At 40.0% G+C, this 27,751-nt stretch overlaps 1 pseudogene; it reads left to right on the top strand.

The window, feature by feature from the left end:
- LOC138379054 (inhibitor of growth protein 1 pseudogene) overlaps positions 1 to 27,751 on the top strand; it is a 116,824-nt pseudogene that overhangs the window by 12,585 nt on the left and 76,488 nt on the right.

Genomic DNA, 27,751 nt, shown 5'->3' with positions numbered 1-27,751 from the left:
AGTTGACAAAGTTGAAACTATTTTTTTTCTGAGTTTTGAAGACCATCTGTAGGTAGGAAAACAAATTGTCCTATTTAGAGCTGACTGAAACTATGATTAAGATGAGCAAAAATCACAAATATACTATATGTTTGTACGGCTAATTTGGCTCTGCCTAAAATTTTAATTGAGAAATTCAATATAGATCTCAAAGCTGAATATTTGAATTTAAATGCAAAATCTCAAAGAGTTAGCCTATGAAAGAAATGCCACACACTTTTTCATGTCCAAAAAATTCATAGTAATGAGAAGCATTATCATGGAATGATTCCTTTAATTCAAAATAGGGAGCAATTCTTTCCCATGTGATTTCAAAGCTGCTGCCACCTTCTAGGATTCTGAGGGCTTCACCATAAAAGGCTTTCGGAAGCACCTAATTATTTTCAGCAGAGAGCAAAAAGAGAGAAAGAAGCAATGACTGATGTATTTTTCATAAATTCTATAGCTGTAGAAAGAATGCACCCAATAGTGGTGATCCAGCTTTGGAAGTCCTACTCTTTTCGAGTCCCTGCCCGTACACTACTTTCCCAATAATCCTAGGTCATGTTAATCAGAGTCACTCTCTTCCTTGCCCACAACCCTCAAGGTATCAACTTTCAGGACCACTTAATGAGGCCCATGGGTTTACACAAACCATGCCAGGCAGGTTTTGTGGTAGGAGATGGAAGCTGGGGCCTGGCACTAAACCTTACTGGGCACAGGAGTGGTAGATTGGGCTGTCAGAAGAGGTGTGGCCACCAGGCATGCAAAGCACTGAAGGACATGGTGACCTCTGCCTCAGTTCAGGCAAATGTTTATTCCTAGGAACCAAGGGAGGTAATACCTGTTCTTCCTGGAGGGTGGAGCATTTCATGGGTGACTCTGGCTCTCAGTTCTTGTCAGACTCAATGGGCAAGCGTCTGGGAGTCTGTCCACAGGCAGTTGTGCCTCATCGGATGACAGAACACTTGGTTTAGTGAGTGTCTTATTCTGTTTTCCGTTTCTTATAACACAATACCTGAAACTAGGTAATTTATAAAGAAAAGGAATTTATTTCTTACAATTATGGAGGCTGAGAAGTCTAAGGTTGAGGGGCCACATCTGGTGAGGTCCTTCTTGCTGGGGTGGGCGACTCCGTAGACTCCTGAGGTGGTGCAGGTCATCACATGGTGAGGGGCTGAGTGTGTTAGCTCAGGTCTCTCTTCCTCTTCTCATGAAGCCACCAGTCCCACTCCCATGATAACACATTAATCCATTAACCAATTAATCCATTAATTCATGAGTGGATTAATTCACTCATGAGGGCAGACCTGTCATGACCCAGTTGCCGCTTTTTTTTCCACTCCTCCCAATGGGTCAGTCACCTCTTAAAGGCTCCACTTCTCAATACTGCCACATTGGGGATTAAATTTCAACATGAGTTTTGGAAGAGACAAATATTCCTATGTTAACACGTGTTGACACTGTGCTAAGCTTTGGGGCTACATCAGTGAAAAAGACAAGATCCTGCCCTTGGAGAGCTTAGTTTAATGGAAGGAAATAAAAGTATTAAAAATATTCACAAAAATAATTGGTGGCACTTGTGAAAAGGACTACAAGGGAAAAGTGCAAGGTCATATGGAAATGTACAACAGGGTTTTTCCTGAAGCTGTGAGTGGTTGCTCAGCCTAAACAGGAGCAATTCGGAAGTGCTGGGAAGTTAAATCCCCAGGGGCAATGTTGTAGAGGACTGTGCCAACCTCACCTTCCATGGAAAAGATGCTTCTAAGCTGATTCTGTGTGGTCCCTCAGAGGGTCCATGGTAGAATTCAGTTTTAGTTGCTTAATAGTGATCTTCGATGGCTCATTAATATGCCAATATGCTATATTAGATTTTCTTTTTTTCTGTGTCTCACTGCTTGCTATGGTTTGAATACTTATGTCTCCCTCAAATTCGTATGTTGAAATTCTACCCTTCAAGTTGATAGTATTAGGAGATGGGGTTGGGAGGTGATTGGGTCATAGGATGGAGCCCTCATAAATGGAGTTAGTGCTCTTGTGAAAGATGCCTAAGAGAGACCCCTCTACCATGTGAGGTTACAGTGGCAAGACATCCATCCATGAAGCAAGAGGGCCCTCGCCAGCCACTAAATCTGCTGGCACCTTAATCTTGGAATTCCCAGTCTCCAAAACTGTGAGAAATAAGTTTCTGTTATTTATAAGCCACCCAGTCTGTAGTAATTTATTGTAGAAGGCTGAACGGACTATAACACTGCTTATTTCCTCCCCTCTGCCTCCTGGGATCAAGTTGCCAGATACCATATAGGACACCCGGCTAAATTTTTAAAAATATGTTACAAATGGAACCTACTTATACTAAAAGAGTATTCCTCGTTTATCTGTAAAGCACAATTAACTGAGCATTCTGTATTTTTATTTGAATTTTATTTGTATTTTTATTTCCATAACCTAGGAAATCTTCCCAAATAAATTACCTCTCTCTCAAGTCCTTGCTTTGGGCTTTTTCGGAGGGGGGAACATAAACTAAGAACAGCACTGGCATCCAAAGAAAGGTCAGTAAAAGAAACAGAGCGGCCAGGCAGGAAGGAGGAAACACACGAGAGTGGTGTCTGAAAGGAAAATGGAGACTGTTTCAGGGAGGCATGTTCTTCATTTTCCAGGAACTGTCAAATGATGCCAGGCACTTCCAAAGTGCTAAGCTCTTTTTATTGATTATCTCATTTCCTCTCACACAACGCCAGAAGGTAGGTAATATTCGTACCCCTCTCTTCAGATGAGAGAGCCAAAGTCTACAGAGGTTAATTAACTTGGCACAAGTCACACAGTCATGCAGGAGGGAAAAGCCATTCTGGTCCTTCAGATCTAAGCCTGTCTCCCTCGCTTGTGCTCATGCTTGACCCCAAAGCCTTTATTAAGGTCTCATCCTTCCAGCCTTCAGCACTTTACCCACAGCACTAGGCACTTAACTCGGGATATGGAAGCAACATGACTTGCAATTAAGAATACAGTGAAGAATAGCAAGCCTTGGAATAGTCAGCCACATACCACATACCACTTGGAAAAAGGCCTATTTTTTATTTTCATTTTATTTTTTATGTGTATATTTATTTTTGAGACAGACTCTCACTCTGTCACCCTGGGTAGAGTGCAGTGGCATCACCGTAGCTCACTGCAACCTCAAACTCCTGGGCTCAAGCAATCCTCTTGCCTCAGCCTCCCAAGTAACTGGGACTACAGGTGCCTGCCACCACGCTGGGCTAATTTTTGTATTTTTAGTAGAGATGGGGTCTTGTTCTTGCTCAGGCTGGTCTTGAACTGCTGAGCTCAAGCAATCCTCCCACTTCGGCCTCCCAGAGTGCTAGGATTTAGAGGCATGAGCCACCGCACCTGGCTGAGGCCTAGTTTTAAAATTTGCTTATTTATTTATTTAAAGATTTCACTGGAAAATTTCAAACATATGCAAAAGTAGAGAAAATAATATAAGGCCCATGCCCATATCACTCAGCTTCAAAAATTGTCATAATTTTATCATTCTTGTTTCATCTCTCTTCTTGCTAAAATATTTGAAAAACAAATCCTAGTCAACATATTATTTCACGTGTAAATACTCCATTATGAATTTCTATCAGATAAGGAATTTTGAAGGAAAAAAACAGCCACAATACTAGTTTCTAGCTCAGCAAAATAAATAATTTTTAAATATTATCTGTGGTAGGCTAAATAATGGCCCCCAAAGATATTAGGTCCTAATTCCTCCAACTTGTCAATATTACTCTGTATGGAAAAAGGTCTTTGCAGATGTGATCAAATTAAGGATCTTAAGATGGGGAGATTATCTTAGATTATCCAGATGGTACCTAAATGCAATCATAAGCTTCCTCATATAAGGGGGGAGAGGGAGATTTGACACAGAAAGTGATGTGACAATAGAAGTGGAGAGAGATTTGAAGATGCTAGACTGCTGGCTTTGAGAATGGAGGAAGGGGACCATAAAGCAAGGTATACAGCTCTAGGAGCTAGAAAAAGCAAGAAAACAGATTCTCCACTAGAGTCTCCAGAAGGAGTGTGGCCCTGCTGACACCTTGGTTTCAGCCCAGTGAAACTGATTTCAAATTAGCTAATTGTAGAATATTTTCATCAACCCCAAAAGAAACCTTATATCCTTTATTTTAAATTTAGTTTCTGTCAGATATACAAAGCAAGGCTTAATCATAGAAGTCTAGTTGATATATCTGCCCCTTACATCTTTTCCTTCTCTCTTCCTTTTAAAAAGTTTTTGTTTAACCTTTAGTTGTTTTCCTTATTATAAACAAATATGTGTGGATATTTTTCTTGTATTTCCTTAGTTGCCTAGTAGAATAGTATATGTGCTTTTTGCACATTGTTTTTTTTTATATGATGATATATCCTAGAGATCATTCCAAAGCAATATGTAGAGATATTTCACATTTTTTTTACAACTGTACTGTTTTCTGTTGTGTGGGTGTACCTTAGTCTATTCAACCAATCTCTGAATGATGCATATTTGGGTGTTTCTAGTCTTTTGCTATCATAAACAGAGCTGCAAATAATAGTCTTCTGCACATGTCTTTTCATATTTTTGCTGGTGTATACATGAGATAGATTCTCAGAGTTGGGATTGCTGAGGAAAGCAGGTCTAGTTAAACAATGTAGATCTAGTACTCCTATCAAAGCTAGCTTTTTTTTTTTTTAACATGCACACTCAATTTCCTTTTGCAATCTTATGGCAAGGAGGCTGTTTATGGACAAATAATCAATATCTGAATAGATAGCATTTTTTTCTGAGACAGAGTCTCGCTTTGTTGCCCAGGCTAGAGTGAGTGCTGTGGCATTACCCTAGCTCACAGCAACCTCAAACTCCTGGGCTTAAGCGATCCTACTGCCTCAGCCTCCCGAGTAGCTGGGACTACAGGCATGTGCCACCATGCCTGGCTAATTTTTCTATATATATATTTTAGCTGTCCATATAATTTCTTTCTATTTTTAGTAGAGATGGGATCTCGCTCTTGCTCAGGCTGGTCTTGAACTCCTGACCTCGAGCGATCCACCTGCCTCGGCCTCCCAGAGTGCTAGGATTACAGGCATGAGACACCGTGCCCGGCCTGAATAGATAGCATTTTAATGCCAGTTTCAAATCACAGAAAATCTGGGCTCATATTATTTTGTGTTAAAACAGGGCCATATTCATTAGAATGATGCTGGCCCATTCTAAGAATGGCCTATAAGTTAGGCTATAGGTATTGAAAGACATTGTAGATTTAGTTTGACTTGTTTTTTCTGAAAAAGAGAGAATGTCTTGGTATAAGGAATCAATCTTATGTTCTAATAGCATTTTTGTCATCCTTATAAATAGCACTTAAAATATGAGCTTTATTTCTGATCTAGTCTTATGGACACTCACCTCGCTAGCCTGCCTCTTCATGATATTTCTTTTCTAGAAATAGAATACATCTCATTCCTTTAAAACTCTCAGATTCACAGCAATGGAAGACACTGTGAAGACAACAAAAGTACCAAAATCATGTATTATTCAGATGACATTCAAAGGGACATGCCAGCAAAATAATTTTACCAGTCTATGAATTAGTGGAACAAATTCACCTTTGAGCAACATGCATATTTACTAGTTTCTCTGTGAACATTTTATTCTTATTCCTCACCTTTATGAGCAATAGCTGGAAGCTCTTTCAAATCACATTGTTAATTCTCATAATCTCCCCATAGAGGTTTGGTAGGTGAAAATTACAATATTGAAATTTCCCAAATGGAGACAGACAAATGCCTGCTATGTCTATCACACAAGACAGATTAGATTTCAACTTTTCTTGTAATGATTAAGACTCAGTGCCAACAGCTTAGGAAAGGAGAATAAAAATACCCTGACCTTTATGCTTTCTTCACCTGTCCCCACAAGGATGATATTTCAATGCCTAATAGCTTTCTGTGTTGTCCCAGGCAAAAGTAGGTAGTGATCAACCATCTTTTTTTTTTCTTAATGTAAGTGCCATTTTGCCAGTATAATTATTTATTTTTTAAATGTATTTTTGTTCCAACACTTTGTCCTTAATTATTTCACTCAAAGCATGCTAACTAGAAGGCATGAAGTCCTGTGGTTAAAAGAAAGGGCTTGGAGTTTATCCAACACAGGTTGGAATTTAACTCTATCAATGCCTGGCAGTCCCTGCCAATTACTCAAGCTTTTGGTCATTGTGTCATGGACAAATCAGAGGTAATAGTGCCTACCTCACAGGATTGAATGATATGACTCAAAATTGAGTAATAAAACATGTGTAAAAGTCTTAACTCTAGGCATCACACTTGGTAAGTACTCAATGTGTGAGAATGTTTTATATTGTTACTAATATTTGTAATTTGCAGACCAGAGAATTAAAGTACTTTAAAGAACTTTGTTATGGCCTCCTGTGTAGTGAAAAATTAACCTTACCCAAAGAGAGGTGTGGCTTTTGCCCTTGGCTAATCTCTAGGCCCTTGGAATGTCATGCCTAACAGGAATGTCTTTGTTTATCTAGGAACCTTGGTCACCAGATTGTCTAATAATATGATTTATGATGGGGGCTCTGGGTCATGTAGTATTAGCTCTGCCTCTGGAGGTGCTCAAAAATAAAGTCAGCCCGTGGACAGTATGTGATTAAGCTCCAATAAAAACTCTGCACACCAAAGCTTGGGTAAGCTTCCCCGGTTGGCAATACTCCATACCTATTGTCACACATTGATGCCAGCAAAGTAATGCTGTTCGTGACTCCTTGGGGAGAGGATAATGGAAGCTCTGCATTTGGTACTATTACTGATTTCTGCCTTATGCGTTTCCTCTCTTGGCTGATTTTAATAAACCATAACCACGAGTACAGCAGCTTTTGGTGAGTTCTGTTAGTCCTTCTAGTAAATTATTAAACCTGAAAGTGGTTTGGGGAAGCAGCTAAATTTGCAATTGGTGTCCGAAGAGGGTAGTCTTCTGTGGACTGTGGTCCCTCTAACTTCACACTTGCCTAAAACTTCCATACCTTCTCTGTGCACTTACAAACTGTATGCTTAAAGTCTCTGGGACTTGGTCTCCTTGGGGATACAATGGTGACACTAGACTGGAGGACTGGTGATGTCCCTTCACCATACATTCATTGTATACCCTGCCCCTTGCATAACATGTATAGCTTCTTAAGCTATGGCTAAGCCACTTCTTTCCCATGGCATCAACAGAGCCAGCCAGCATGTAAGCCAGTCTTTTAACCTTTCTTTTCTATAAAAATATAACTGTTTAAAATAAAATCAGTATACATGCATAATGAACCATAATAACTTCCTTTTGAAAACAGATAAAAAAGAAGGAAATTGAGAAAGATATAAGTACACATAGATAGAGATTAAGAAGCTTTCTGATCACTCTTCTACTCATATTACTTATCCCATTTAGACTCCTTATCTGGGAAATATTTTTCTTTCTCTTTCATTTTAGAATGTTAAAATCCTGGGCTTTGGTCTCTCCAAAGTTTCCAGAAGGCTAACTTTGTGTACAGTGCTCATATTTCATCTCCATGAGAAACTTTTTCATCAAAAGTTTTGATCCCAACAAGGGACCTTTCTGAGGTAAGATGCTCCTTTTCCTCTTATATCCAATTAATTATGGAGCTGAGCTCAAGGTATTCAAGGTACAAGATGCCTTCTTTTTCTCCACATAGAATTTTTTTTCCTAATCCTCCAATGAAAGGTCATACTTGGCTTTCTATATTTTAAGACCTTGGTTCCTGTTAAGAAACAAGTAGCACCCACATACTAAAATGAACCTCATTAAGGCAGAATTCTCTAAGGGGAGGAGGGTGTTACATGCACTACTTTTCACACTCTGGGCATAAAAACCAAGACACAAAGAGTCAGTAGGTTACACAAAGTCCACATATCCATAAGTATCAATACCTGCAGGGATTGCTGGACTGAATGAAAATGCTAACTGGATTTGTTGTATATGATGCTTTATTGTCGATGGAACTCTATTGAAAATGCTATGCAATTGACCAAGTACACATACACACCACAAACTAAAACAGAAGTTTGCACACTGGCTGCTTATTAGAATCACCCTGGAGAGTTTCTAAAAGCACAGAGGCCTGGGCCCCCTACTCCCAGAGATTCTGCTTCAGTTGATCTGGGCTAGGGCCCAGCCTTTGGTATTTCTTCAAGCTCCCATGATAACTCTAAGTGCACATAGGGATAGAAACCATAGCTGTAAAGCATCTACAGTGGGTTTAAAGTCAGTTTCTGTCTCCTCAACTAAGAACTATGCAAGGGCTCATTTCTTTGAGCTAAGACCAGGCAAAAGCTAGTGTGAATTATTTTCTATGCATCTAACCACTGAAAGCTCTTTAAGTTTCTCCTTCCTGGCCCTTGGAATCATTGCCCAGTATATCTCTGAATCTCTAAGCTGTGTACTTTTGTCTGAATTCTCTGAGCACTTGTGTTCTTGGCCATGGTGGCTGATGGTCTCTATGCACACTCTGACAAGTAGAAAGAGTTTAGAGCTTCTTTGGAGGGAGGGGCATCTTCCTCTTGGAGTCTGAACAGAAAATGGATCTCACATTAGTCTGCACCATTACTTTTTATGGGTAAAACAATTCAAAACCTCCCACCACAAACTTGAAACATTAATGCTTAATTCCTTCATCTCCAAAATATGGAGCATTCTTACACTCTACATCAGAAAGATTGTTGGGAGAAAACTAGGGGTGCTGTCAGAGGCTGATTCTTGTGTGTATATAAAAAAAGCTCATCTTTTTCCAATTAAGAAAATGTTTCCTTAGCAACTGTGCACCTATATTACTCATTCCTCCTACTTTGAAGTTCAATATTTGTCTTCAGTCTCTCCTGTATCCATTAAAACAAAATCCAGTCTTCTTTGAATTAAGTAGTTGTGGCTTGATTTTCACTTGCAGTGTTGCCCATCCCAAGCTCTGAAAAATTCTAAAGTTTGTGAGTCCAGCTCTTCAGATTTGACATTTGTGGGCTGTCTTTACCAATTCACTGAGTGATGGAGACGCTGTGGTCCCTATTTGTTTGCTGCTTCTGACTGTTGCATTTGGGGTTTGGCCTGGGAGTCTCCATTGATCCTTGGTTTTCCCAACAGACTTTGCCCTCTCTTTCCCTCTGGCTCTTGCTGTATGGGGCTGTCTCTGGCAGAACAGTCTTCTCCTGTGGCATTCTCCCAAAACCCAAGGTGAACCTCACCTTTCAGCCGCCATCCTAGACCAGACAGCCTTCCCTTCCAGGGTCGGGACTGGGAGCGAGATTGCAAGCAGTGAGAGTACAGCACTCTGCTACTTCAAGTCCACTGAGGTTTATGCGAAGCTGACTCCATCCTAGCTCCAGAGGTGGTCCTGAGACTCTGGACTAAGCCAGACACAGCACAGAGTATAGTGGTTTATATTTGGGACTGAAGCAAGACTAGCCAGGTTTGACTCTCTGCTTTACCCCTTATTGGCTCCAGGACATAATCGTTATATGTCTCACTTTCTTTTCCAGTGAAATCGACAAAATAATAATGCTTATCACATGGGAAAAATGCTTAGAACTGTGCATGCCACATACTAAGTGCTCAATAAATGTCAGTTTTCATTATTCTTCCATGTACATGCCCACTGTTCTTGCTATAGAGATGAGCCAAAGACTAAGTTGAGCCAGTGAGAATGAGGACTAAGGCTTCTGTTGAGGCTTTTGAAGAAGACTCTCTCTCTTTCAGGAAGACGTAGGTCTAAAACTTACATTTTGGTCCTTGTGAGAGGCTGAGCATTTGTTTTCTATGTTGGCTTCATGCAACTGTGGCTGTTGGCTTCATGCCAACATAGAAAAAAGTTAAAGAGATATAGAAGTAACAGCTCCTGGTGACAAGCCTGGTGCTGCTGGGCTTACCAGTTAGCTGAAAGTGGAGCCAAGTTGAACCTTATACTTTTCATTTGCTTGTGACAGTTTAATCCCTTTTTGGTTCTAAGGCATTGTGAGTTGGGTTTTCTGTCACTTGCAATGAGAAGATCCTAACTGATTCAGGAGTCAAAGATGAAATGTCTTTGGAGCCATATAGCAAAATATTTCTCAATATTCTTCAACCTGCATTACCAAAATGATTACTTGGATATAAAACCTGGTCCACTCATCACTTCCCATAGCTGGGGAATGTAGGAGGGAAAAGGATTCTATCAATCCAACAGGAAACCTAACTCTCAATTTTGGATAAATTTGAGAAAAGTCTGTTTACAAAGAGATTATTTACAAAGCTGTGGAGAAGGTATCAACAGACGATGAGAAATAAACAGAGCACAGAACTGAGTTCAGGGCAGCTGTTGCCACTCCTAGGCCTAAGGGGATGAGGTGAGATTGAAAATACAGAAAACTGAAAGAAAGTCATGCAGAAAAAGCCACTTATGAATAAAACATTGACCTTTAGTGGGGGTCCAAGAGGCCTCAGGAGGGAACGGGGAGCAGGGGACACCCTGATTTCACTCTCTTGCCTCCTCCAGCTTCTTGCTAGGGCAACTGAGGCTTAAGGAGGCTAATTTACTCTCTCAAGGACAGATGGAGAATGCCAGTTTGATAAAATAAGTTTAGGGAGCACAGACATATGCTCTAAATGGGGGGCTGATTCTGTACACAACTCAGTTGCTAAGTGATGGTGCTGGTTTCTTTCACAGGGTGCTCATCTTATCATAGCCAAAAGCTGCCCATTTCTTTACCAAGTGGCATGGGTTAATATTTAGGGACTAAGGTGCTCACAACCATTTTTCCATAATGCTAGACCTGAGCCATTAATCAGAAATAACAGGTAATATGCATTACTTACATATTGAGATATAAACAATAAGCCAGCTATCTGTGGCTGCCACTTAAACGTACCAAGTACCAAGGCTTTATCCTCTGACAAAGAGGGAATTAGCACAATGGCACCAAACGGTGCCAAGCAAAAGTTAACCAGTGTAGACATAGGTCCTGCTTTTCTTCCAAACAGCTATTATCAGATTTCTCCAGCAATCAAAGACATTCAACACCCAATTTACTTAAGTCTGTTTAGGGAAAAACCTTTTCTCTTAGGATTCATTAAATTTTCTAACCACACATCTTTCTGAACTACTGTGACACCCATTCCTACGGCACACTGGGATGTAATCAGCTTTTATTCTGGTGTAATTGATGATTTACATTACTAAGTTTGTCTCTGTTTTGGCTCATTAGTCTGGGACAATTGAAGTTGATGCTAAAACAGTGGTATTATTAGGTCATTAATGGTGTCTCCTCTTTTTACTGACTCAAAGCAGGTTAGTTCACCTCTCTGTGTAAACCTTACTTACCTTTAAAATGGGGATAACAATAGAACTAGATTGCAACAACTACTAAAATAAAATAGTAACTCTAAACAGTGAGAGCTCAACCTATTTCTTAAAGATAATCATGCTGATAATCCATATTGTGCCTAATTTTAAAATTATCACCAAAAGTATGTTTAGTAAACTGTTATCAAGGACTTAACTCCCCCAAGAGCCTAATATTAGAACTCCAGACATCTAGAAACCCCAACTTGAGAAGTACTGTTCTTAACCAAAGTGCAATGCCATGGATGTAGCACTGACAAACATAAAAAGGAAAGTGCTATGATTACCATATTTTTAATGCAAAGCTGAGGCTAGAAATTTAATAGCACATTCCCAAGACTTCTTTAACAGAACCACTGGCCCCGACTAGTACTGCTTGGACATTTCTATGTACACTTCTCACGTGCTGCAGCTGGTAAAGCAGCACTTATGCTCTGCTCATAATACTACAGCCTAGGCCAGATGAGGTGGCTCACACCCATAATCCTAGCATTCTGGGAGGCCAAGGCAGGAGGATCGCTCGAGGTCAGGAGTTCAAGAGCAGCCTGAGCAAGAGCAAGACCCTGTCTCTACTAAAAACAGAAAAAATTAGCTGGGCATGGTGGTGGTGCCTGTAGTCCCAGCTACTTGGGAGGCTGAGGCAGGAGGATTGCTTGAGCCCAGGAGTTTAAGGTTGCTGTGAGCTAGGCTGATGCCACGGCACTGTAGCCCGGGCAGGCGACAGAGCAAGACTGTCTCAAAAATAAATAAATAAATAGATAAATTCTACTGCCTAGCAGTGCCCATTCTCCCAGAACATGCCACAAACCTCAGCAAGCATGCTTCCTAAAAACTTTCCCTAGAGAGACCAGGCTTCCCTCCGAGAACACAGAACATTGTTTTGCCAGATGATGGGAGCCCAAGGGCCTAAGGCTACCGTGAACAACAGCTGTCTCCATCTGAGGTAGAGTTGGGTCTGATCCTAACACACCTCTTCCCAGTGTTTCTTTGGCACCTCCAACATCCCTGCTGCCATAGCACCTACCTCTGCAGCAGAGTGGCTCTCTACCATAAGCTGGCCCTGAATGAATCACCTTTGGTCCTGCCTCCCAACCTGGTAGTCTCAGATGATATCAGGTGAATCCCAGAAATGTCAATTGCTAACATCTTATGGATTTGCTAGGCCAAGCCTGCCTTTCCTGTGCATTCACTACACCCACTCCTTAAAATCCTCTGATACCTTAGGGCAGTGGACTGAATGATAAACCACCCTAGACCAAAGGGAAAACAAGCAGATGGACCTATGTATCACACCTAGTCACAGCTTAAAATGGGACCAAGTAAATTTTAAGTCCTGGGTATAGGTTTTTTCACAGTAAGTATATGTTGAAATCACCCGAGAGACTTTTAAGAAAGCCTGAGGTATAGCCCACACCCCAGGGCTGAGGTTCTCAACCTTGGCCACTCATTGGAATCACCTGGGAACTTTAAAAAATACCGGGGTGTAGGGGGGCTCCAACCCCAGAGATTCTGATACAATTGCTCTGGGTGTGTCCTGGGCACAGGAATTTGTACCTGCCCAGGGGATTCTAATGTGCAGCCAAGGTTGAGAAAGGCTGGTCCAAGACAAGACTCTTCAGGATGCATTAACAACCCACCTGTCCCCACATCCATGTTTTTCAAACTCCCCAGGGATTCTACTATATAGGCAGGGCTGAGAACCATTGCTTTAAGTGGAAAACAAATGAAAAACAGGTAACAAAATGGCAGTTACAGTACTATTGTTATTTTTAAAGTACGTATTTGCATAGGGAAAAAAAAGATGAAACGACACATTCCAAAATATTAATGAATTCTTTTTGAGAGATGGGATTATAAGTCATTTTCTATTTATGCTTTTCCTGGTTTTTCAAAAAATTCCACAATGATGATTCCTAAACTCAGTAAGAAGAAAAATCCCACAAAAATTGCTTTGTATTCAATACTAGAATATTAAGGTAGAAAAATATGGAAACTTATTTTGCCCCAAGTAATGAATCTATAAGCATACAATTTCATCAATATATCAAATTAAACCCTGTAAACTGACTCATTGTTTGATAAATGAGGCTGGTTCATTTGCCATTTTTGTCCTTATTAGACCCTAAGATATTATTATGTTGATTGTGTCCTTCCTCTGCAGTGATTCTTTAAAAAATATTACTTGAAGGCATCCTCAGCCACTTACTGTTAAGGGACTTTGTGACATGGCATAAATGTGCACTTCCTGCAAAGATAGACATTTGCCTCTGAAACCCAAGCAGAAGTCACTTCCCAGAAGAGCCCAGCTAATCCAGGGATTTCACAAATGACATTTCCTTTATGTCAACACAACCTCCAGCTTCCTTTTCTGAAAGATAATCTAAGCTCCAAGCTGAAAGTGGGCAGTGCTGTGAGACTGACTTCAATAAGGATTTCTTTGTAGTTTAACATTAAAGAATTTTGACAGGATAGATAGAAATCGTAGCATTTTTCTCCCTCACGGTTACAAAAACTACTGAATAGAGCTCAAAATATATATATATACTCTAGATAGTATAATGCTTTGAATACTTCATGGTTTTAGATAAGTGGTAGATTAATTTAATTAACACCATAAAGTTTTTTCTTTTCTACTGAAATAGAAAGTATCCTCTTTTGTCGAAATAAATTGGTCAAGGACAGTTGTAAACCTTCCATTCCATTTTGTGCTTAAGCTGCATTTAAAAGGGATTAAATTGGCTTGCTCTTACCTCAGCGATCTGAAACTTTCATAAATGTTGGGAAGCTTTCAACAAGGTAGTTTTTGTTATTGTTCTGGTTCTTAATATGTAACACGAAAACATCTATATAAAGTTAGGCCATTTCAAAAATATTTGTTAGAATTTAATTCAGTTGCTCAGCACGGGCCAGGGACTGTGCCAGTCTGAGATGACTCACAGATCACTGAGATACATCCCTACTTTCAAGGAATTTACAAATTGTAGGGGAAATGCATATGTTTACACATCACTAAAAATGCAAATCATTAAATTAGAAACCCAAACAGGCCACCATATGCAAACAGAAAATGCTATGCAAGCAGAAAAAATGGATAAAGTAACGTAAGCCAGAGAGAAGTGCAGAGCTACGTAGATATGGCTGGCAGCTCTGGGGCTAAGCCTAAAGGAAAGATTGGGTTTCAGCAGTCTAAAAAGGGGGAAAAAGAGCAGGAAGTCATCCCAGTTAGACTGACCAAGGGAAGCAATGGCTTATGGGTAGAAAAGCTCCTGACATGTTTGGACATAAATGGGTGGTTGGATTCAGCTGGTATCTAGAGGCATGGGAGGATTGGGACCAACTTGTGGGTAGTGTTCAGTAGTGAGGTGGGAAGTTGGAGTGTTAATCTGTGGGCAGTGGGGAGCTGCTGAGGGCTTCTGAGCATGGAGAGAATGTGATTAGAATTCAGTTGCAGGAAGTTTGTCTGGAAGTGGTGTGTAGGCTGAAGTGGATGAGGAACAAGAGGCAGGGAGACCCTGTAGGAAGCTGCTGCGGCAGATGGGGTGAGGGGATGAGGCCCCGGGCCTGGGCAGAGCAGCAGTGGTTCAAAGAGTGGGAGTGGCAGACAGAAGCAACCTTGTGGAGGAAGATGCCCCTGTAGACCTGCAGGCAGAGCGGATAGATGAGGGGCAAGGAAGAGAAGAGGCGTGTACCATGGCAGAGGTTTTGTACCTGGGCATCTAGGGGCATAGAGACACCCGAGGTAGAGGAGAAAGAAGCAGGTTTGGGAACAGGAAAATAAAGCAGCTGAGCTCAGTTGGGGACAAGCTATTACCAATGTTGAACTTAACCTGAGCACTGTGATCCTGGAAAACAGCACCAGTTAAAGAAACGCCCCCACTCTTTTGTGTTCCAGGAACTGGCTTACTGTAAAAACCTCCCCCTCTCCATATGACTTAGATAAGGTTCATGGGGGTCCCCTTGTTTACCTAGGACAAGGCCAGACACAGGCCCTCCAAATTCCGATTCTTTGCCTCATAAATGATCTGCTGAACTGCTTGTTACACTGATCAGTCGAAACAAGATGCTAACAACCATCTTACTTAACAAAGCAAGCTTTGCTTCGGCTTCTCTCTTTCGGCCGATCTGGAAACTTCGGCTCACCCACCCTCAGTTTGAGCCAGCAGCCCCTTGTGAGAACAGGCTGGCCTCAGGGTAAAACTTTCATCTACTGTCTGTGCATGCCACTCCTCTTCATCCCACGGCCTCATACCTGGTTCTTTCTAGCCTTGTTTATTCTTCCCTGTAAAAGGAAATATCTCTTGAAATACTTGCTGACCTTATGGCCAGAGCATCCTCCCTACTGCAATAGTCCCTTTCCTCCCCCTTGAAATGATCCTTTTGAATAAAGGCTCTCCTTACTACATCTGGATTTGTTTTTAATTTGACACTATTAATTTGTAACCTCGGGCTGCTGGCCTCTCGCCTGTCCTTTGTATTGGCTTTTTCTGCTAGCAGTTCTTCTTCGGAGATCTACTTGACCGCCAAGGTGCTGCTGACGAGGAAAGAATTTGCACTTGTCCTCTGAATTCACACATTCTCTTCATTTTCCTAGTTCTTCTTCCAGCTAGCTCTAATCTCTGAGCAGGCAATACTTTCTCAGCGTTGTCCATCATGTCATACCCTTCTAGTTGAATTCACTTGCTCAATCTAGTAGGTCAAACTCAAGGTCATATCCACAGGCTACATATGACACATCATGATTCTATGGATGTCTGTCCAATAGAAATAGAATTCAAACCACAAATGCAAACTACATATGTAATTTTAAATTTCCTAGTAGCTACATTAAAGAAAGTAAACAGAAACATGTGAGAATAATTTTAATAATATACTTCATTTAACCCAATATATCCAGAATATTATCAATATAAAATAAATTTTAAAATCCTAAGATATTTTACATTCCTATTTTTACACAAACTATTCAGAATCCAGTGCATATTTTACACATATAGCCCATCTTAATTTGGAATAATAACTGTTGTATTGGACAGTACAGCTATAGATTTTGATGTGTGATATGCATCTATTATATGGGTCAGAGTCTAACCAAGAAGCAGAAACCACTTGAGTATTTCAACACAGGGATTTTAATGCAGGGAATTTGTTATATAGGTGTTGGAAGAACAGAGAAGCCAAACGTATAATGGTGGGGCAACCCATGGATTAACAATGGCAGGAAACCCCCACAGGCTGGAAGCACAGAGGAAGGAGGTGGCTTATGAGGGCTCAGGACCTGGGCCTAACTGGTGGAAGCTGAAGCCTTAGTAGACCTGTCAGGACGAACCATGAGTATGGATGAGACATGACTGTTGCCAAAGAAGCAAGGCAGGGAGGAAGGGAAGAAACATGCTGGCTTCTCCCTTTAGCCCTTCAATCTCCCATCAGTGCCTCCTATTGACCAAAACCCAGCTTGAAAGGCAGCTGAGGTGTGAGCGTGGGAAACACAGCCTGCAGAGGTCGGCACCTTTCAATACAGAGCAGAATAGAAAGAGGCCAAGGAATGGATCCGAGGCCCAGCAACAGAGCAGCACAGCACTTTATTGCTTGCACCTCCCTGCTGGTTATTTTAAAAACAGATAAGGGAAAATACCTAGGGAAGTGTTAGCTGGTGCTAAATTTCTGATCGCCACACACTAGCTAGATGACTTGCATTTTGTCAAGTCTGTCTGCTCTGTGCCTCAGTTTCCCCACCTGTTAAATGCTAATAATACTTTCACTATCAGATGTTTATTTTTTTGAGGATTAAATAAAGAGAATCTGGCCCAGATCTAAAAGCAGTCAAAAATAGTCATCATTATTATTATAAATTACCAAGTAAAGGAATTCTAGGCAGCCTAGATATAAGCAGGCCCCACACAATGACCTCAGGGCTGGGCAGCAAAGACTAGTAGGACAGGGAGGAGTGGGTAAAAATAGGCAGAAAGTCAGAGTCCCAACACAGTGGGCCAGGTTTGGGTCAGTTTCCAGCTCCATTTCTCATAACAAAGGTATGTTTCACTACCCAGTTAAGACAGAGACTTTGAGTAAACCATTTAACCTCTCTGTATCTGAAATGCTGATGCCACCTTCCTAATCAATTACATAATCTGCTTGTTACGTTAAGATAAATCCATCTATTTGCATGTCCTTGAAACACTGGCACACTCTACAGATGAATGACATCACCTTTGATTCTATCCTAAAGACTGAGAAGAATATTTTCAAAGACCAAGCTCAGCCCAGACATGTTATCAATTTCCCTTCATCTTTCTCCCTCATAGGTGCGCTCTGATCAAGAGCAACTGTGTTGTGATGAGCACTGAGATCGTAAGGAAAAGAAACCTTAAACACAAATGACTTATGTTGGTTTTCCTACGAGCAGAATCTAAGACAGGAATTCTTGTGAATGTCATTTATGGAGTGAGTGCTCTTTAAGAGAAGGGGAAATGAAGGAAGCAGGATGGATTGGGGGAGAAAGCTAACCAAGAATGCAATCTTGGCTGGAGATTACTTCTGCCTGATCTTGTGAGGTGCAATGAAGCATGAATTGTACCCGAGTTGTTTCTATGTTGAGGTAAGAGGGCCAAGGGAACCATTTGTACCTCCACGCCAGTCATCCACTGGCCTCCGAACACTCCTAGGGGATGAGCATAACCTCTCTGGCAAGATAACCATTCTTTGGAGGACAGTGCTCAGGAAAAGAAAGCAGCTTTGAAAGGTAAGCCTCCAACACCCACAGCAATTGGGGAATGGGTGCACTCACTGCTAAAGATCTGGGTGGGACACCATCAATAGCCACCCCTCAAAACATTGTCAGATGTAATACTTTTCTCCAATTTTATTGGTCCTTGGAATCCATATAATCCTTTCATTTGACCCTTCCCTTCCCCTGTCACTTAAGAAAAAAAAAAACCACCCTGAAGTCTTCATTCAATTTTTATTCCATGAAGTAAAAAGGAAAATCTCTATTAATAAACTATTTAATAAAACAACATTGAAAACAGCAGGAAGACAGATTGTGCATTAAAATTAACATTTGATGGGAATTTTCTTCTCAGCAATGCACTTTATCCCTTTTGGTTCACAGTTCTTCATTGTCAACTAAGTTTTAACAATGTAAAAATCATGTTATTTGCTCTTTATCCTAAAAGTGATATTTCTGTGTATCTTTGGGTCAAATTCTCCCCTTGAAAATTTTTGCAATGAAGAGAAAATAATTGGGTCAGCTATATAGATATAATAATACAGAAATAGTAATCACAAGTTTCTCGTTTTAGCTCAAGTTCTCCAGCACACGGAGTCTGTGAGCTATATGCCATAGAGCATATACAGTCCGTATGGGTACCATCCCAGGGCAGCAAGAGTAAGGGGGAAAAGTAAGTGAAAGAGGAAATGAGAAAAGCCAAGAAGAGTGAGTTGTTACTAGGGATGTGCTGCAGGTGGCACAGGAGCCAATTGTGTGCATCTCTTTCCAACTCCACGTCCAATGACATCACATCAGTTGCTCAAATTTGGCCATAATGGAAGTATTTATGCCATGGAAATTAGCAAATGCTACAAATCAGGGCTGTTTTTTCCAGAAAGTCAGTTTTTAAACACTTACCAGCATAGCAGTGGGTATTACCAAGCTGGCCATCACTTCATAAGAAAATGCAGCTGGTCTGTTCAATGGGAAGACTTCATGGAGCAGAGTACTGGTGGAAAGGAAGGGAGAAAAAATTATTTGTTGGCTTCTCCGTAACACCTGCCCCACAGAGCATTAACTCCCCAGGTTCCACACCCCAAGGTACAGCCCTTCAGCTGAGTTCTGAAGTCGTGAGAATGTGCAGAGCTTGTTAGGCCAGTCTGTTTAAACACTGAAGCTGTTCAACATGTGTGTTGTAAGCCCAGTCTAGAGTCCTGCCCTTACTGCGAGTGGGACTGAGTACTGTCGGGAGATGAGATAAACAAACAGCAGTGGGTCTCTCCATGAGGCACTTAACCAAGAGCCAGCAAGGCAGGGGGGCCAAGAGAATGTGACAAGGCGAATGAATTGGGTGGAATAGATCGCTTTTTACTGAGGAATATATTTTAGACAAGAATGTCTACCAAACTTCATACTGTCTTCAAATAATGCAAAAATATATTATCAAAATTCTGCTTGGCCAGAGAGAAAGAAGCAGCAGAGGATTCTAAATGTTGCGGGATCTTGTGAAAACTGGATACATCGTATACCACTTCTGCTGTCCATCTATCTTTTCTTTGACACACACTTGATGTTGCTTACATTTTAACATTAGCATATCCTAATTAATTGTCAAATACCAACCATTGTAATTCAAGGAAGGCCAAACAATGCAGAGAAATTACTTATTCATCTGGAAAGGTCAGCCCAATTATAGTAGATAAAGGCTGCTACTGTCTTATGTCCATAGTTAATGTCAGGTATCTGTCATTCCACACATTCAATAAAAATATGTTAACTCCACCATGTGCCAGACATGCATGAAATACTAAGAAAATTAGTCCAAGCCTTTACCCTTGAGGAATTCATAGTCCAATGTGGGAGAGAAAGACATGTAAATAAATCAACTTAATGTGGCTAGATAAGGAGAAGGCATATGCTAATTTGATGGCATATTTTCTCAAATGAGATGGAAAAGCAATGCTTAATGCCCTATATAAAATACAGAGTTTATTCTGTAGGAAGGTATTATGAATGCTTAGCAATTTTGGAAATGGTCTTCTTATCCATTGCTTGCAGTGCCTGTACTGCACAGTGAAACACTAGGGCTCAGATGCCAAAGTCCACTCTGAAACCGATCATATTTCATAGATTCTGACTGCATACACAAACAGAACCACTTACTTTGTGCCAATAACAAGCACTTTGCATGTGTGTGTTCAAATTCCTCACAGGCCCACACATGTAGGTACTATTATCATTCTTATTTTACAGATGAGGAATCTAAGGCTTAAGGTGGTTATGCAATAGAACACTTACTTACATAGTAAGTGGCATACTGAGTATTTGGACCTAGATCATGTTACCCAAAGTCCACGTGGTCTGTAGATCAGCTGCCCATTAGTAAACTGTTATTGATCTGGGATGAGATAAGGAGCTTGCACCAGATGTAAATCAACTAGGTCAGTAAGCACATTCTTTAATTCATCTAACTTTTTTTGGTATCAAGATATTCTCGATAAAGTAAGCAGTGCATTGATTTACATTCCAGTGCAAGCTTCTTATCTTGTCATCAATTAGCATGTTGTATAACACTATGCTAAGACTCCTAGAAAGATGGTATCTTAGATTACAGTCTAGACTTTTTTCTTTCACATCTGTGGAAGAAGAGTATTGAAATGCACTTTGTTTGTTTTGAGAGAGAAGTAACTCAGAGGACCCCAGCTCCTACTCTAGGGAGTCTTTTCCAAAATTTCCAAATCTGCTAGTCATGTTGAATATCTTTCTTCCTGCCTCCCAAAGAAACATACCTTTTAGAGAGAAGTTCCAGCTTTAAAATTGGCCTGGGAATTTTTCGTAATGGTATTATTGGCCAAGCTCCTTAGCACTTTATGAATACTTTATACCTATGACACATCCTTTTGGCTGCTTCGGTGCCCAGGACAACAGAGGTGATCGGGACCAGCTCTCCCTCTCTTTTGGCACCTGCCAGCATCCATGCCTATACTCAAGGGCTTAACTAATTATTTCTTTTCCTCATATGATTTTCTGCCCTCATTTAAGAAGACATATTTCTAAACATATACCTACTCCATGATCCAGCAATGCCAAGAGAAATGAGTGTAAATGCCCAGAAAAATATATGTATAAGAATGCTCGTAGCAACTTTGTTCATAATAGCCCCAAACTGGAAATGACCCAAATGCCTATCAGTGGGAGAATGGATATATACAGTGGTATATTTAAACACATTCATCCTATGGACTACTATGTAGCAATTATAAAGTATGAGTACATGCACAACATGGATGACTTTCATAGACATAATGATGAGTGCAAGTAGCCATCCATACACAGAGTATATACTGTCTGATTTGGTTTACATAAAGTTAAAGAACAGGCAAATTTCTCTGTGGTGATAGAAGTCAGAATAGTGGTTACTTTAGAGGTGTTGGGGGGTGGTGGGTAAAGATGGGTAGGAGGCACAAAGGAGCCTTCTGGAAGGCCATAAATGTTTTATATTTTGATCTGGAAACTTCAATGAAAAGAAACCTTTTTTAAACAGTACCCCAGAGAGAGGAAATATTTAAAGGATTTTTGGTTTCAGTTAAACTCAAAATGTACACATCCATTGACCCAGAAATTCACTTCTAGAAATTTCTCCTAAAGAAATAACCAAGGATATGCACAAAGATTTAGCATCAACATATTTGTAGACCCCTGTTTCTAATTGGAAGCAATCTAAAACAACCTAAATTTTCCACAATAGGGACTTGGTTAAGGAAATTATGATATAGTCATATAACTAACTACCAGGTAGAAATAAAAGTTGAGGTTGTAGAGAATATTCACTGTCATGAAAAATGTTAATAATACTGTGTTAAGTGAAAAGTGGTAGGTTACAAAGCAGCATGTAAAACATAAATCTATTTTTATTTTAAAAGTTTGTACATATTCATACATTAATATATAAAATATAAAATGCATGTTATGAATATATATTTATATTGTATATAAAACACTCAAAGTAGATCTACCTACATGTTAAACTCAGGGATTATATTATTAATAAAAGCTTATTTTCATCTTTGGGCTTTTTTGAATTTTTCACATATTTTCAACAATGAACATTTATTACTCATGTCATCAGAAAAACACTAAAAATAAAGTCTATAAGCTTTGTGCCTATTAAGTAAAGTCTGTAGGTTTCTAACAATATGAAAATGTAAATGAGGTTATTAGGCAAAAACAAATAGCATCATTATTTGTGGCAAAATGTAAATCTATCAGCCAAATTTCAAATGGGTGAATTAAACCACTCTGAAACCAATGATTACACCCTGGGTGACCTCACAGCAGAATGCCTTCACCAGTTTTGAATAATAATAAATATGTAGCCTGGTGGCAATAATTCTCCGCTGTAGGAACGTTGAGCTGAACCAAATACTTACTTGAAAAACATCCATGATCTTGCAATTGCCATCACTTACTGAACTTCTTGATGGAGATAAAAAATGATCACAACTCAGTTTTAAACCAAGCTTTTTTTCCCTTTGTCACTTTTACCTCAAAGAAGTTGTCAAGTAAACTGAAGGGAAATTTTGCTGCTCTGAAGTTTCATAAAATAGAGGTTTTGCTGGTATCAGGAGTTAGCAGTCTGTATTGTCAATTCCTTTCATTCATCACTGAATGCTTACAGATGTTAAGAGACATACCTTTTTCCTTTTTAGAAAAAAAAATGAGTGTAGGGATATCAGCTGTAGCAACATCAACTTCACTGACAGTGTATTTTAACAACTCCAACTTAATTTTCACTGGTACCGCAGCATCCTGAAGTTATCAGATAAAACCATGCCTATGTTCTTTGTTACAAAATCCCTACAAGGGATAGCTGTAGGCAGTTGGATTTTTTTCCCCCAGTGGGAGAAAGGTAACTATGGTAACTATTTTTATCTACTAACATTATAATTTCATGTTGGCTAAAGCTGCCTACAGCTTTATTGGTAATAGCCAGCTATTAAGGGAATTCTCAAGAATACTCTTCTAGAAGCCCCAGTCTCTCTGTTCTTCCTTTACCTACTAAGTAGTCATTAAAAGAAAATTACACAGGCAAGATAACCCAGTTAAAAATTACAGGGCTTTTTGAGCCATTGCTTTAGCTGCTGGTGGGTGATTTGTTTTAATGTACCTCACCTTTTTTTTTTTTGAGAAACAGACTTTTCCTAGACTGTACACACACAAAAAATGCATAATATTGTGATAGCTATACTATATTGTGTGTTTTACTTTTAAAAAATATACATTGGTGATTCCCTGAGTAGCTGCCAGTTTTTTCCCCTCAAAGCCTCTGGGTTGAGCTATTGGGTGATGGTGTCTAGGCTGGAGGCGAGGGGAAGGAATGAATGGGGGGTACTGACTGTCCTGCCCTCCCACACAGATGTCTGTGGAGTTTGTGTGTGTGAGTGTGTGCATGTGCATACTGTGCATGCTTGTGTGTTAGTGAGAAGGGGGGCAATGATAAAGGTCAACCAGAAAAGGCTTTATGATCAATTGGCAAATGGTGATTAATATACTAGAAACTCTGGTCCACAAAAAAGTATCTAAACCAGGGTCCAGCAAACACTTTCTGTAAAGTGCTATGTATTAGTTTCCTAGGGCTTCCATTAACAAATTACCAAACTTGGTGGCTTAAAACAACAGAAATTTATTCTCTCACAGTTCTGGAGACCATTAAGTCTCAAAGCAAGGTGTTGGCAGGGCCACGCTCCCTCTGAAGGCTCTAAGGGAGAATCCTTTCTCTTCCAGCGCTTGGAGGTTCCAGGCATTCATTGGCTTGTGGCCACATCACTCTAGTCTCTGCCTCTGTCTTCACAGGGCCTTCTCTTCTCTCCTGTGTCTGTGTCTTCTCCTCTTCTGTCTCTTATAATGACATTTTTCATTGAATTTGGTGTCTACCCAGATAATCCAGGATGATCTCATCTTGAGATCCTTAGTTTAATCACATCTGCAAAGACCCTATTTCTAAATAAAGTTATATTAATGGGTTCTGAGCATTAGAACATGGACATATCTTCCTGAGGGCCACCATTCACCCCATTATAGGCAAGAGAATAAATATTTGAGGCTTTGTGGTCTATACGGTCTCTTGCAACCACTTAACTCTGACATTGTAGAGCAAAAGAAGCCATGTACACAAATATGTGTGCACATGGATGTGACTACATTCCAACACAACTTTATTTACAAAAACAGGTGGTGGGCCAGATTTGGCTCATGAATTCTAGTGTACCAACTCCTGTTTAAAGTCCTTTCCTAGAACTCGCAATATATTTTTTAAATTTTTTATTGATACATAATAATTGTACATATTCATGGAGTACATGTTATATCTTGATACAAGCACACAACATACAATGATCAAATCAGGGTAACTGGGACATGATTCACCTGAAACATTCATCTTTGCTTTATGTTGGGAGCATTTGAAAACTTCTAGCTATTCTGAAATACAATAAACTATTGTCAACTATAGTTGCCCCATTGTACCACTGAACAAGATGATAATTATCAAATCCATTTATGACAAACCCATGGTCAATATCATATTGAATGGGGAAAAATTGAAACCATTCCCACTTAGAACCAGAACCAGACAAGGTTGCCCACTATCTCCTCTTCTATTCAACATAGTGTTGGAAGTTCTTGCTAGAGCAATTAGACAAGAGAGGGGTATTAAGGGCATCCAAATGGGGGCAGATGAGATCAAACTCTCGCTCTTTGCTGATGATATGATATTATATCTAGAAAACCCCAAGGAATGAACCAAGAGACTTCTAGAATTGATAAATAAATTCAATAAAGTCTCAGGATACAAAATCAATACACACAAATCAAAGGCATTCATATATGCCAATAACAGTCAAGCCGAATTTCAAATCAAAAACACAATACCTTTTACAATAGCCTCAAAGAAAATTAAATATCTAGGAATATATTTAACAAAAGATGCAAGAGACATATACAGGGAGAACTACAAGACTCTAAGAAAAGAAATTATAGACGATGGAAACAGATGGAAAAATCTACCTTGCTCATGGATTGGTAGACTCAATATTGTTAAAATGCCCATACTACCTACAGTGATCTACAGAATTAATGCAATCCCTATCAAAATACCATCATCGTTCTTTACAGATCTAGAAAAAATAGTTCTACACTTTGTATGGAACCAGAGAAGACCTCGTATAGCCAAAGCAATCTTAAGTAAAAAGAACAAACTAGGAGGTATCAGTCTACCAGACTTCAAGTTGTACTACAAGGCCATAGTAATCAAAACAGCATGGTATTGGCACAAGAATAGAGACATAGACCTTTGGAACAGGAATGAGAATCCGGAGATGAAACTATCCGCATATGGTAATCTATTTTTTTTTTTTTTTTTTTTTTTTTTTTTTGTTGAGACAGAGTCTCACTTTGTTGCCCAGGCTAGAGTGAGTGCCGTGGCGTCAGCTTAGCTCACAGCAACCTCAAACTCCTGGGCTTAAGCAATCCTCCTGCCTCAGCCTCCCGAGTAGCTGGGACTACAGGCATGCGCCACTATGCCCGGCTAATTTTTTCTGTATAGATTTTTAGTTGTCCATATAATGTCTTTCTATTTTTAGTACAGACGGGGTCTCGCTCTTGCTCAGGCTGGTCTCGAACTCCTGACCTCGAGCGATCCACCCGCCTCGGCCTCCCAGAGTGCTAGGATTACAGGCGTGAGCCACCGCGCCCGGCCCGCATATGGTAATCTAATCCTTGACAAAGCAGACAAAAATATACACTGGGGAAAAGAATCACTTTTCAATAAATGGTGCTGGGAAAACTGGATAGCTACAGGCGGAAGATTGAAACTGGATCTCCACCTCTCACATCTCACAAAAATCAATTCAAGATGGATAACAGACTTAAACTTAAGGCATGAAACCTTAAGAATTCTAGAAGAAGATGTTGGGAAGACCCTTTCTGACATCAGCCTAGGCAAAGAACTTTTGAAGAAGACCCCTAAAGCAATCACTGCAGCAACAAAAATAAATAAATGGGATCTGATCAAATTAAAAAGCTTTTGCACAGCCAAGGAAACTATCGTTAGAGTGAATAGACAGCCTATACAGAATGGGAGAAAATATTTGCTCTCTACACATCAGACAAAGGGCTGATAACAAGAATCTATCTAGAACGTAAAAAAATCAACAAGAAAAAATCAGAACTCGCAATCTTAACAGTCTCATCCCACCTGAAAATTCTGACATTATGTTAACTGTTCCTGGGCATAAATCCTCAGTTAAAGTCAAACAAATTTACCTAATTCCCTTTGAACAGGTTTTCCTGGCTACTGTAAATAAACTCTTTAAATTCTTTTATTGTTAATTACTACCTTTTCTATCTGGTTGTGGCTGGTTTGAAGGAAAGCTATTGATTTGTATATGTTGATCTTACATCTGGCTTACTTACTGAACTCTAACATTCTATCAGGGTTTCAGTTGATTCAGTTGTTTTATTCTAGGTGAATAATGATAAAAACTGAAAATCGTTACAGTTACTGATATTCAAACATCTTATTTATTTTTCTTGTCTAAATGCACTGTCTAGGAACCCCAGAATAATGTTGACTGATCAGTGAAAACAGCCAAACTTGTTTTGCTTGTTTTTTTTAGCATTTGTTTAGTTTTTTTCCCACTGTTAGTGACTTTATTAAAGTTTTACAAAAATTCTTTTGCTTCTGCTTTTTATATGAAGCAGAAAGCAGGGGCCCAAATTTGTTACATGTTCAGGACTTTGAATCTAAGTCCTAACACTAGTGGCTGTGGCATATTAAAAATCCTGGCACTGGACCAATTTAATTAATTTGATGAAGGGCATGTAAAACTCTTAGGTTGCCCAGGAAATATGAAAAATTCATTTTTATACCAAACACTAGCAAGGTGTATGGGTTTTGGCTTAAACAAATCATTAGTGACCATTGGATGATGTAGAGTCAATTAGCATGGCCATCCAGAAGGGCTGGCTTCTGGATTCTGAGTCAAGCACTACTTTAATTTCATAACCGATGCATACTGTAGATTGGGTTACTTCTGCAAACTTAAATGCCAGTTATTAAACTATTGTCACCCAGCTCCAAACCTGCCCTTTGATACTCGGCTCTGTGGTGTTGGGGCTGGGACTCTATAGTTCTACTTTGCCAGCTGATTCCTGTTAGGCTCTGTCACTAGGGGGCGCCAGAAGTGGACTGTAAGGCTGGAAGAGAGAGGAGAGGGACTTGGTTTTTCCTGTTTCCTGTTTACTTCCTATGGGCTTCCTGCTGCATATTGTCATCACCCCAGCCTCATCTTTACTCTGGCAATGGCCAGGTTGTCCTGTCACAGCAGGTGAATTCAATTTTCAGCCTCATTGCGCTACAACACCACCCTGAGACACCAGCACCCATCAAGCAGTGTGCCTTTCTCAGGACTCAGAGTTCTAACTCCATGGGCCCCTCCTCCCCCAAGCTTCTAAAATTTTACAATCCCAACTTCTTCTCTTTGTTCCCCCAGGGCTAGCTACTGCTTCCTGCAGGTGCTACTTCTACAATACCGTAGTATTTTCTGTTTTAGCCTTTTTAGTTATGTAGTTAATATTAAAA

Source organism: Eulemur rufifrons, chromosome 30, assembly GCF_041146395.1.
Source record: "Eulemur rufifrons isolate Redbay chromosome 30, OSU_ERuf_1, whole genome shotgun sequence".
NCBI classification, from domain to species: Eukaryota; Metazoa; Chordata; class Mammalia; order Primates; family Lemuridae; genus Eulemur; species Eulemur rufifrons.
Note: the sequence above shows the minus strand (reverse complement) of the source record. Positions and strands in the feature narration are given on the sequence as shown.